This window comes from Marmota marmota, unplaced genomic scaffold (genome assembly GCF_001458135.2).
Source record: "Marmota marmota marmota unplaced genomic scaffold, marMar, whole genome shotgun sequence".
Taxonomy (NCBI): Eukaryota; Metazoa; Chordata; class Mammalia; order Rodentia; family Sciuridae; genus Marmota; species Marmota marmota.
The window spans coordinates 412,027-422,627 of NW_026000196.1; the positions used below are offsets into that span (position 1 = coordinate 412,027).

The 10,601-nt window shown below is 43.4% G+C and overlaps 1 long non-coding RNA gene across 1 annotated transcript in view; it reads right to left on the reverse strand.

Annotated features, from left to right (window-relative positions):
• Positions 1-24: 24 nt before the first annotated feature.
• The window catches only part of LOC125612472, a 46,178-nt gene continuing 35,601 nt past the window's right edge, over positions 25-10,601 (reverse strand). The window contains exon 3 of the long non-coding RNA XR_007342801.1: positions 25-1,323. This is a non-coding gene — a long non-coding RNA (uncharacterized LOC125612472). The remainder of the gene's footprint in view (positions 1,324-10,601) is intronic.

A 10,601-nucleotide genomic window follows, 5' to 3' on the forward strand; every position in this document is an offset into this window, starting at 1 on the left:
ATATATATATATCCACTTGCCTGTTCACAAATGTTGGCTATTTCTGAGATTTAAGTATTGCCATGTTTCCAAATTCTTGTGTATTTGTCTCTCAGTGCACTCTTATACATATCTCTCTAGGATATATATCTGTGGGTGGAACTGATGGTTATAAGTCATCAACATTTCCCACTTTACTTAATATTATGATATTGATCTCAAAATGATTGTTTTTGTGGTTATAAAGGACTACAATTGCTCCAGACATCTGATCCATTACTACAACAGCCAAAAGAAGAAATATTTTTTTTCTGGTTCCTCTGAGGAATGAAAGAAACTTTCTCAGACACCTTTTGACTGACTTTACCTCAAGTCTGGAACTGGGATTAAGTCACACACCTATTTCTAAAGCAACCATTGGTGAATGAGACCCAGAAACCAGGATTTCCCCACCTTGGCCCTCTTGATATTTTGGGCCAGATCATTCTTTGTTGTGAAGAGCTGACTTGTGCACTGTAGGATGTTTAGTAACATCCCTTATCTTCTACCCATTAGATACCAGTAGCACCCCCTAAGATGTGACAAATAAAAATGTTATAAAGGGCAAAACAATCTCTGCAACCACTGACTTAGACTAATCATCTGGTCAGGACCAGATGGTAGGGACCAACCAGCAGGACCACCACAGAGCCCAGCAAGTGTCAGTGCAGGGTACAAATGAGCCTTCCAGAATCTGGTGTTAAATCACCTACCTCCCTGCTTCCAGAACTGCTGCTTCTGCTAAAGTTTTCTTCCCAGGAGATGTGAGAGCTGTAACTGTTTCTGATTTTAGCCTGGCTCCTGGAGTGCAGTAGAAGGCACCCCTGGAAATGAAGCAATTTCAATTGTGCAAACAGGCGAGCTGTAGAGACAGCTCAAGTCATTACTATAGAGGGTTTATTTCATTTTCAGGTCAAAATGTAATTGAAAACCAGATTCTAATATTCCTGAAGGTCCAGGACTCTTTTCAGCTCTTTTCTTTCAAGGTTCTTTAGAGATACTTAAAAATATTGCTGAATGTTAAAACAAGATGTACCTGATTTATTTTTCCCCTTCCAGTTTATATGTTCATGCTCTAATTTTCAGTCTTCTGTTTCAGTGACAGTGACATATACTGTTCCTTACAGATGACAGAATTGCAGTCAGCTTTTTCTGAAGTTATAGGAGTATCATTTAGGGTGTCTCTTCCTCTCATAACTTCTTTTAATAAAAGAGGAGAAGGCTCATCTCAGAGGCTGTCACAGCAGCAGGAAAGTGTACTTCCATCACTGAGGAAGTGCTCTCTGAAAGCTTTTTGTGGGTTTCCTTTAAAAAAAAAAAGATTGATGTGATTTTTCTATACCTTTATTTTATTTATTTATTTGTTTGTTTGTTTATATAGTGCTGAAGATCGAACCCAGTGCCTTGCACATGTTAGGCGAAAGCTACTGCTAAGCCCCAGCCCCAGCCCCAGCCCCTTTTTGTGGGTTTCTATAAGCTTGTAAAAATTGGGGAAATTGAGCATGGTAGCACATGCCTGTAATCCTATCAGCTCAGGAGGCTGAGGTGGGAGGATCACAAGTTCAAAGCCAGAGTCAGCAACTTAGTGAGGCCCTAAACAACTTAGTGAGTCCTTTGCTCAAAGAAAAAAAAACAGACTGGGATTGTGGTTCAGTGGTTAAGCATCCCTGGATTCAATATCTGGTTATAAAAAGAAAAAAGTGTCATTTGCCCCAGATGACACTGACCAGCAAACCCTCACATAACTAAGTCTAAAACTTTTCTCTGAGTGCCCAGCTTGACCAAACAAAGGATTCAGAAAACTTATATTCAGCAAAAGCTTCAACAGATGGTTTTTTATTATTATTTTTAAGAGTCAAAGAATTCCCTCTAGATGTTTTTGGTTTTAAGAGTCAAAGGACTCTTAAAATGCTTCCCCTTCTCCCACTACTCGCACCAACCCCAGGTCAATTCAAGCTGTTTCTGAGCCCTGTATTCTCAGTCCTGTACTCCCAGAACAAGATCTGGTCTTTGCTCTCAAGGAACTCATGGGGTGGAGGAAAAAATAAAAACCTCTATGCAACAAATCTTTTATCATCTATGAAAAGCTGGTGTTGTGGATGTCCTAAAGAAGGACAGCTCCATGCCTGGGCTCCTTAGAGCAGAGGTTGGGTGTGAGTGAAAAAGCACTAGTATGGGACCTGAAGGGTTTCCTGCCTAGCTTTCCCTCCTAGCTTTGTGAACATGGATGCAGGAAGGGTATCATCTGACATTTTGACTCTACCATTTGTCATCTGCAAAGTAGAGATAGTAAAATATATGCATAGGACTGGTGTGATGATACAATGACTTAAAAGATGGTAAAGACCCTAGTTCAATAAAGTGACATTCCACTCGAATTACTATATAGGGAGTTCTCTGTTCCTGAAAAACTCAGAAGAAGCCAGACAGCAATATGTGTCATGCACATAATAATAATTAAGACTTATTGAACATTTGACCATGTATGTGCCTGGCACTAGTCTTCCTAGGTTGTTCATGTATTCTGCAGACATTTACTAAGTATTTACTGTGTATTAGAGATGTTTTAGGAGTTGAAGACAGAGCAGAGAATGAGACAGTCCAAGTCTCTGTCCCTATGGCCCTTCCAGTCTACAATGAAAGACAATGAACCAACTGCTATATCAGGAGTTATGAAAAAAAAAAAGTGTTGTAACAAGACAGAGAGGAGCTGGTGGTGCTAACCTCAGGTAGGGTGTTCAGGGAGTCAGAGATATACAGGAAGTGAGACTGTGTGTAGGTAGGTATTAGAAGAAAGAACTTGCAAGAACAAGACTGCCAGATGCCCAGTGTGCTGGAGGACCAGTCAGGAGTAAGCATGGCTGAGGCAGAGCAAGCTAGAGTGAGAGAAGAGGAAGATAAGGCAATACACATGGTCAGGAGCTAGATATATAAGGCACTGGATTCTTCCGTAAATGTGATAGGAACCCATTGGAAGGTTGAAAACAGAAGTGTCCCCCAGCTGCTGTGAAGGGGTTAAGGATGAAGGCAAGGAGTGTGGAAGGAACTATTGAACAATCCAGCACAGACTAGGTCTGTGATAGTAGAAGTGAGAAGAGGACCAGTATACTGAGGAATTGGATGTGCAGTGTGAGCAAAAGAGAGTGTTGTGGGCCGATCACTCAGAAAACACTCTTAGAATTTTGTGCAAATTGGAGAGTTTTTATTAGCCAGCTGGCAACTGCCCCTCAGCAAGAGGCTATTCACTGTACAGTGCCCACCTCTGTGCACACAAGCTTTTTCAAGTTAAAAACCACTTCCACCCTGTTCAGGAGTCTGTGATTATGCAAAGCAAGCTCCATTACAGAAGCTAAATTTAGCAGTTATGCTGGCAGCTACAATGTTGCAAGTGTCTGTCTGCAGTCACTGGGGATTTTTCATTGGTTGGCCAGGGGTTGCAAAAATAAAGTTTCTTAATCAGGTTAACTGCCCACTCTAACCAAGATGGTTTCTTTTTTAAAATGGAGTTACTTAAGCTAAAATCTTTAAGTATAACCAGAATAGCTTAATATTACTCATCCTATAATTTTACCTTATCTTATTTATTGATATCCTATAATCTATAGGGTACTTACTGATTAAGCTAGGCCATAACAAGAGGCAGCAACATTTCAGCCACAGCAACTGAGTGAATGACAATGCTGCTCACCAATAAGAGAAACTGTCGGGGAAAAGCAGGATGAAAGGTAGAGAACTGAGGGCCTTGATTTTATTTTGGCTACATAAAATTTTAGGATCCCCTTAGATATAAGTTAAGATGTTATGTGTGTAGCTGTAGACATGAAACAAATTCAGTTAATATACTTTTCACATATTAATGATCTTCTCAGAAAACTGAGCCACTTGCTCCTATCATACCCATTTTGCAGATCGGAAAACAGGCTCAGAGTAGTCGAGTAAATTGAAACTCTTTGGATCAACTGTCTCTCAAAGCAAAAGACATGATTCATAAATGAAGCAGGTAGAAGAATAAAGAAGTTGTCCATATCACATCATGAGAGACACTGCATTGCACTAGAGCAATGACTATTTGGGACTTAGACCACAGAGGTCTAACCACCATAACAAAACAGATTTGAATTGAGACTCCCCAACTTAGCCTTTTCCATCACTCCCCATTACTACCTTTCCCACCACTGATCATCAATAGTTTTCCCATGCCTTCCCTGTCCATGGATACTGGACATGCTTAACTAGTTGGTAGTCAAGAAGAGAAGTGGAGGGGTTAGGGTTGTGACTCAGTGGTAGAGCACTTGCCTAGCATGTGTGAGGCACTGGTTTTGATTCTCAGCACCACATATAAATAAATGAATAAAATAAAGATCCATTAACAACTGAAATAAAATTTTAAAAAAAAGAAGAGAAGTGGAAAGATCTATGTAACACAGGATGTTCCCTGTGTTAGTCAGCTTTTGGTTGTTGTGACTAAAATACCTGACAAGAACAGCTTAAAGGAGGAAAACTTTACTTAGGCTCATGATTTCAGAGGTTCAGTCAATGGTGGACTGACTCCATTGCTCTGGGCCCAAGTGAGGCAGAAGATCATGGCAGAAGGGCATGCAGAGGAACGTGGCTCTGTTCATGGTGGTCAGAAGCAGAGAGAGGGAGAAGGGGAGAGAAGACTGTAAGGAAAATGCACCCTTCCAGAAAACATCCCTCAGTGACTCACCTCCTCAAGCCATACCCCACCTACCTACAGTTACCACCTATTCAGTCCATTCAAGCTAGATTGGACTTATGAGGTTACAGCTCTCACAATCCAATCATTGCACCTCCAAATATTCCTACATTAACACGGGAGATTTTGGGGGATGCCTCATATGCAAACCATAACATTGTTCATGGCCAAAGACCCCTAGAAAGAAAAGAGTTTCTTAAGAGCTAGAAGCCAAGGAGAGCATCTTTCCCCACTGTCTTCTTCAAGACACACCATTTCAGAAGGATCTATGGTGAGGAATAGTATCTTCTACAATATCTTGGTTCTTAATTCTCTATTTAGGAAGAGGTTAAAACTTGCTCAAGATTGGGAAGGAATACACTCCCTCAGGCATCTTGCGGACTTTGGATTTGCTCTCTGGTGCTAAAATCACAGGAGCAAATAGTAGATGGAATAAGTCTTTAGTTCTGCCCAAGCTCTGAAACGCCTTTTGTGTTTCCTATAAATGTATTCACTCTATTCACTGGATGACCATGGAAACCGGCAGCAAAGGCATTTTTATTAAGTTCTAATTCAAAAAGCTTAATCACATTTTGGCAGCTTTTCTCCATGACATAGAAGTAGAAACCCTGTTCTCTCTTCTCATGCCCTTTGGGTTTGGGCATTAGGCGTGTCTTTGTAGAACATCTCAGCAGTTAAAAAAAAAAAGAAGAAGAAATCTGTCAAATTCCTGATGCATGGGTTTAGCTTTGCTTCTATTCCATGAGCAAATTCCTCAGCATTTCCTCACAGCCAACTTCCTCCATAGATCAGTATCTCCCTTTGAATCTGGAAACAGTCCGGGAGAAGACCTGTGAAATGTCATTCCGGAATCAAATACGGAAAGGATCCTTCTGATCTCACTCATTTTGTAACATGCCAGATTCTCCCACATGTTGGGGACTGAGCAAGGGGAGGAAAAGCCAGAAAGCTATAGGATTGTGGAGAGCTCACAGCAGGTCTACAGCTTTAATAAGAGACCAGCCTGGACCAGGCTGGCACTGAGACTTGAATGAAGGAAGGACACTTGAGGGGAAGTGGGGCACCTGGAACAATCCCAGAACAATTGCAGTGATGCAGAACAAGAAATACAAAAGAAGGAGCAAGAAATAAAAGCAAGAGAGGACTAACTCTGAGTATAGGGCTAGTAGGAAGAATAGAAGAAAGCTAGCAGGCTGGGGAAACAAGCCCTAGTATGCTAGAGTCTACTCACACTGGCTCATGAGAGCCATTGCTAGATTTTTCAGGATATTTCTGCTAAAATTATACTGGTCATAGAAAGTTGGTTACAGTGCACTCCTGCTACAGAAGTTAGCAAATCCAGGTGTCTGCCCCAGTTTTCCAAACCCTCAATGGCCAGTTAAAATTTACCAGCACACTACTGATTGCCAAGCTCTGAGATTCCAGTGGCTTGAAATCCCATGATACGAAAGATTCAACTGGCAAGATGATTTAGTAGCCAAGCCTCTTCTCTTCTCCTTATGCTCCAAAGGGTCTACTTCCTAAGAACAACATGAAGGTACCTGTCATCTACCCCCACCCCCACCTACAGTTCCCAGGCAGGGAATCCCTCTGAAAGAGAAGTGGTAATCACAGCCTAGATTAGTTGTTCTCAAGGTGCAGTCCAAGATTAGCAGCATCAACCTCACCCCGGAACTTGTTATAAATGCAGATTCTCTAGCTCCTTCCCACACCTGCTTAATTAGGAACCCTGGGAATGAGGCCCTATTGATGTTTGACCAAGCTCTCCACATTACCTTGATATTTGCCTGACTTTGAGAACCACAGGGCTGGGCAGTGGTAATGATAGGGCACAGCAGACATGAGCAGTGAGAACATAAGGTTAAGGGAATAAGTCTATAAAATGGGCTTACTGTGCTGAGCTCCCACATACTTTCTTTTTAAAAGCAATTTACCTTGAGCCAGGCATGGTGGCACACATGCAATTGGGAGGCTGAGGCACAAGGATCATAAATTTGAACCAGCCTCAGCAACTTAGAGAGTATCTGTCTCAAAATAAAAAATGAAAAGGATCTGGGATGTAGCTCAGCAGTTAAGAGACCCTGAGTTCAATCTTTAGTACAAAAAAAGAAGAAAAAACAATTTACCTGCAGCCCTGCCTGGCTTTTGTCAACAGAATATGTTACTCACCTCTGGAAACTGTTATGTGCAAGAGAAATACAAGCCCTAAATAATGCTGATAAGAGAAACACAAGTTACCCTGCAGGGAGGGAATTTTGTGACTCTTACACAGACCAGATCCCAGAACTCAGGGAATAAGAATAATTTCCCCTATTCATAAAATTCTAAGAAGAGGTTCCAATTAGAACTGTCAGTATGGGCCAAAGTGTCCTAGGGTTATCATGGTAGTGTTATCAAGTCCCGTTACTTGATAATATCAAGTCTGATGTTATTCTGTTGTCAATCAGAAGTCAGGCAGTGTACCTGGGCAGGACTCTCCCTGGGACCCCCCAATAAAACTGGAGGGTAGGAAAGGTACAGCATGCCTGTCCTCTCTCAGAGACTCACTCGCTCTCTTGAGAATGTCCCCCCTTTCCCCATTCCTATCCATTCTAATAAACTCATGCCTCTTACTCTGAGTGTCATGTCTGAAATCTTTCTGACTTGATCATAAGATTTGGGGTTTGAAGTTCGTACTGCTGGTTACCGGTGATGAGTTCTGCTCCCTCACCTGTTGAAGTATAACATTAGAGAAGCACACCCAGGCAAGCATATAAAGCAGGGTTTATTTAAAAAGTGGTAACATAGACTTCTCCCAGGAGGGATAAGAAGGTCATAGCTGGTATCCTGGTATCCCAAGAATCGAGGTTGTTTTGCCTTTTTATATGTCCTGTGCTTCCTTTGTTCTCCTGTTCTCTTCCCCTTATCTTCCTGGCCCAGGAGATGCTCAGTGGGATGGCCAAAAGGTGAGAAGCATATGGACAAGGGTTGGGGGCAGGTTGGATGGAGCATCCCAGGACACGTTTATTAACAACTTTTACAACTCCAGGTTTTTCAAAAACTAATTCTAGTTTCCTTTTCTCTATAGGGAGGGGGCAATTCCTGGGACAGGTTACCTTAGCAACAGGTTGGAGCAAGGGCAGGTTCTTGATAAGGGTGGAAGAAGGGCTCTGAAGGAATTAACATTTCAATCCCCCCATTTTCTGGATCTGACCCCTGCCTGTCTAATTCTGGCTTCAAAGGGGGGTCTGCTACCCCAAAGGGGGAAACTGCTACCTCAGTTTCTCAGAAGTCCCCAGCCCTGTAATATTAATGAGAATTGGTAATCTGTGAAGCAAGGCAATAAATTTAAAAACAAGTCACAATGTCAGATCAAGGATTGGAAAGAAGTTGAAGAATGGAATACAAGATGGCAGAGCTAATGTTTCAGGGTGAAGTTGTCACAGATGAAGATTTTGGAAGAGTTGGAAGGCTTTATAATCCCAGATAAAGGAAGGAGCTAATTAACTGCTATATCAGACCTGGGTGATTCCCATATATTACTCAACACTATGCTACAGTGAAGTTCACAACGTCTGTCACCATTCACCGATTGATTCATTCATTAAACAGTTATCTTGGAAAACTACCATTATTTGAGGGTTCTGTGCTTTGGAGGAAGAGAAGTGAATAAGTTACTCTTTCTACTCATAAACAACTTATGTTCTGAAGGGGAAACAGTGGGCATAATAATATTATGAGAATTATGATGAGAATTAGACATCTGAATAATAAATGCCACATGATCTCAGAGGTGGGCAGAGCCTCCTGCCTACCTGCCCTAGCTGGGAACGCTTTCCAAATTATAGCATTTACTTCTTGCAAATAACATGCCAATTATGATTTTCACTTCTACATAGAGAAGGAAACAAAACCTCAGGGAAGTGAAGTGAATTTTCTAAGGATTCACAGCCTTTACATAACAGAGTCAGGCTTAAATCCAGGTTTTTCAAAAACTAATTCCAGTTTCCTTTTCTCTGTAACTGAGGCCTGAAGGTTAAAATATTTACAGCTTCATCCAGTGTCCACCCCACCCATGGTTTGTAGCATTAATAATGATAGTGTAACTGAAAGCTGGGTCCCTGTTGTTAGGTCGGAGGAGGTGGCTGAGGAACAAAGCACCAAGTAACCCGCGCGAAAGAATGACCAATCAGGCACCAACAGAACTGCCTGTCAATCAGCGGGATCTCCTGGCCAATCCTAGATCTTAAACAGCTTCCCCAACTAACCCCAGTAGGACAAGGAACTCTAAAAACCCCCTTTTCCTGTCCCAAGTCCTCCCTTCCTGCCCTAAGCCCAATAAAAAATTCCAATCTGGTACAACCCTGCACTTCTCCTCAGACCTGCCCTGTTGGTCTGAGGTGAAAGGAAAGTGACCACAACATTCGGAGTGACCAAGAGATCTTTATTGCAGCAGTGCAACAAAGAGAAAAGAAAGAGAGAGAAAAGAGATGAACAGGGAGAGAGCAAGAGCAAGAGAGAGACAGAGAGCGTGCGTAAGAAAGATAAAGAGCAAGAGAGAGAGAGCAAGAGAGAAAGAGCAAGAGAGAGGGGGGCCTGGCAGGAGGGAGTTTTTATAGCCCAAATCTAATGGGGCCTCTGGGTCTGCAAGCTGCCTTGTTGGCCCAAGGGGGCGTTAAGTGTTCAGCCTTAAGCAGGGTTGAATGTTCAGACTTGAGGCAAACAGGTGATAAAGGACCAGATAGAGGGGGATTTGAGTGCGTGGGCTATCTTGCAGCCAACATCTGTTCAGCCTGCCCAGCAGACAACACAGTTCAGCCTGCTCTGCACCCAACGTGAGGGTCTTACCCAGGAGCGAAATCTCAACAAAGCCTCATTTAGCAGCCTTTTAAAATCTGCCTCCTTTTAGTTGCCGCTGCCTGACCTTATATCTGGTGCCGAAACACAGGAGGGATCTTCAGGCCTCTCCCTTAGGGGATTGAGGTCCACCTCCCACCTTCAAAGGAATCAGAAAATTCCTAAGCTGCTCCTTCTTTCCTTCTCCCTTCATCCAGGCCAACAGGAGTGGGGTAAGTTCCCTCATCTCCCCTGACCTCCCAGCCCCTTTCCATCTGGGAGGAGGGTCTATCTGTAAGTCATGTGCTTGCCATAGACCCCGCCTGTTCCATTCAAGGCCCTGGGAACTGTGGAGATGTCCCAGTCCTCGTGTGAGCCACTCTGATTCGTTTGGGCTCCTGGTGGGTTGCTGGGACACCTCAACCCCCGCCCGGCCCTTATCCGTTCCTTGGGTAAGTGCGATCAGAATTTGGGATGCCTTTTTCTGCTCCCACCCACCCCTGAGGGTGCCGGAAGGTCATGGGAAAAACCAAGTCCTCCTGAGACCCCCAAACTCCTTTGGGTGTCTATATTCAAATTTTGCCAAGTTAGGTCTCTCTACTCCATAACCACCTAGTCTTTTACTCCACTGAGGCCTCAGTGGCCTCCACTGAGGGGCCAGGCCTCAATGGGTCACAATGGCCCCAGAAGGAACTTTTGATTTTAAATCCTCGCTGAATTGGACAATGTCTGTCACTGGACAGGGAAGTGGGCAGAAGTCCCTTACATCTGGAGGCACATTCAGGCTTTCTGAGGTTCACTCCTGTCTTCCCCTCTGCTCTACCTGTTCTACTGCTAAAGTTTTCCTTGCTAGGGAACCCTTTTCCCATTGTTCTTCTACTTCTCCTTCCTCATTCTCAGATCCACCTGAGTTGCTCTCAGCCCCACCTTCCCATCTTCCCCCTCCCTACTCAGGCCAATTCTCTCCCTCCTTCCCTCCCACACCTGCACCCTCCCCCTCCCCCTCCTCCCTCGCTACCCATCAGCCTCCTCCTTCCCTACTCCCACGGAC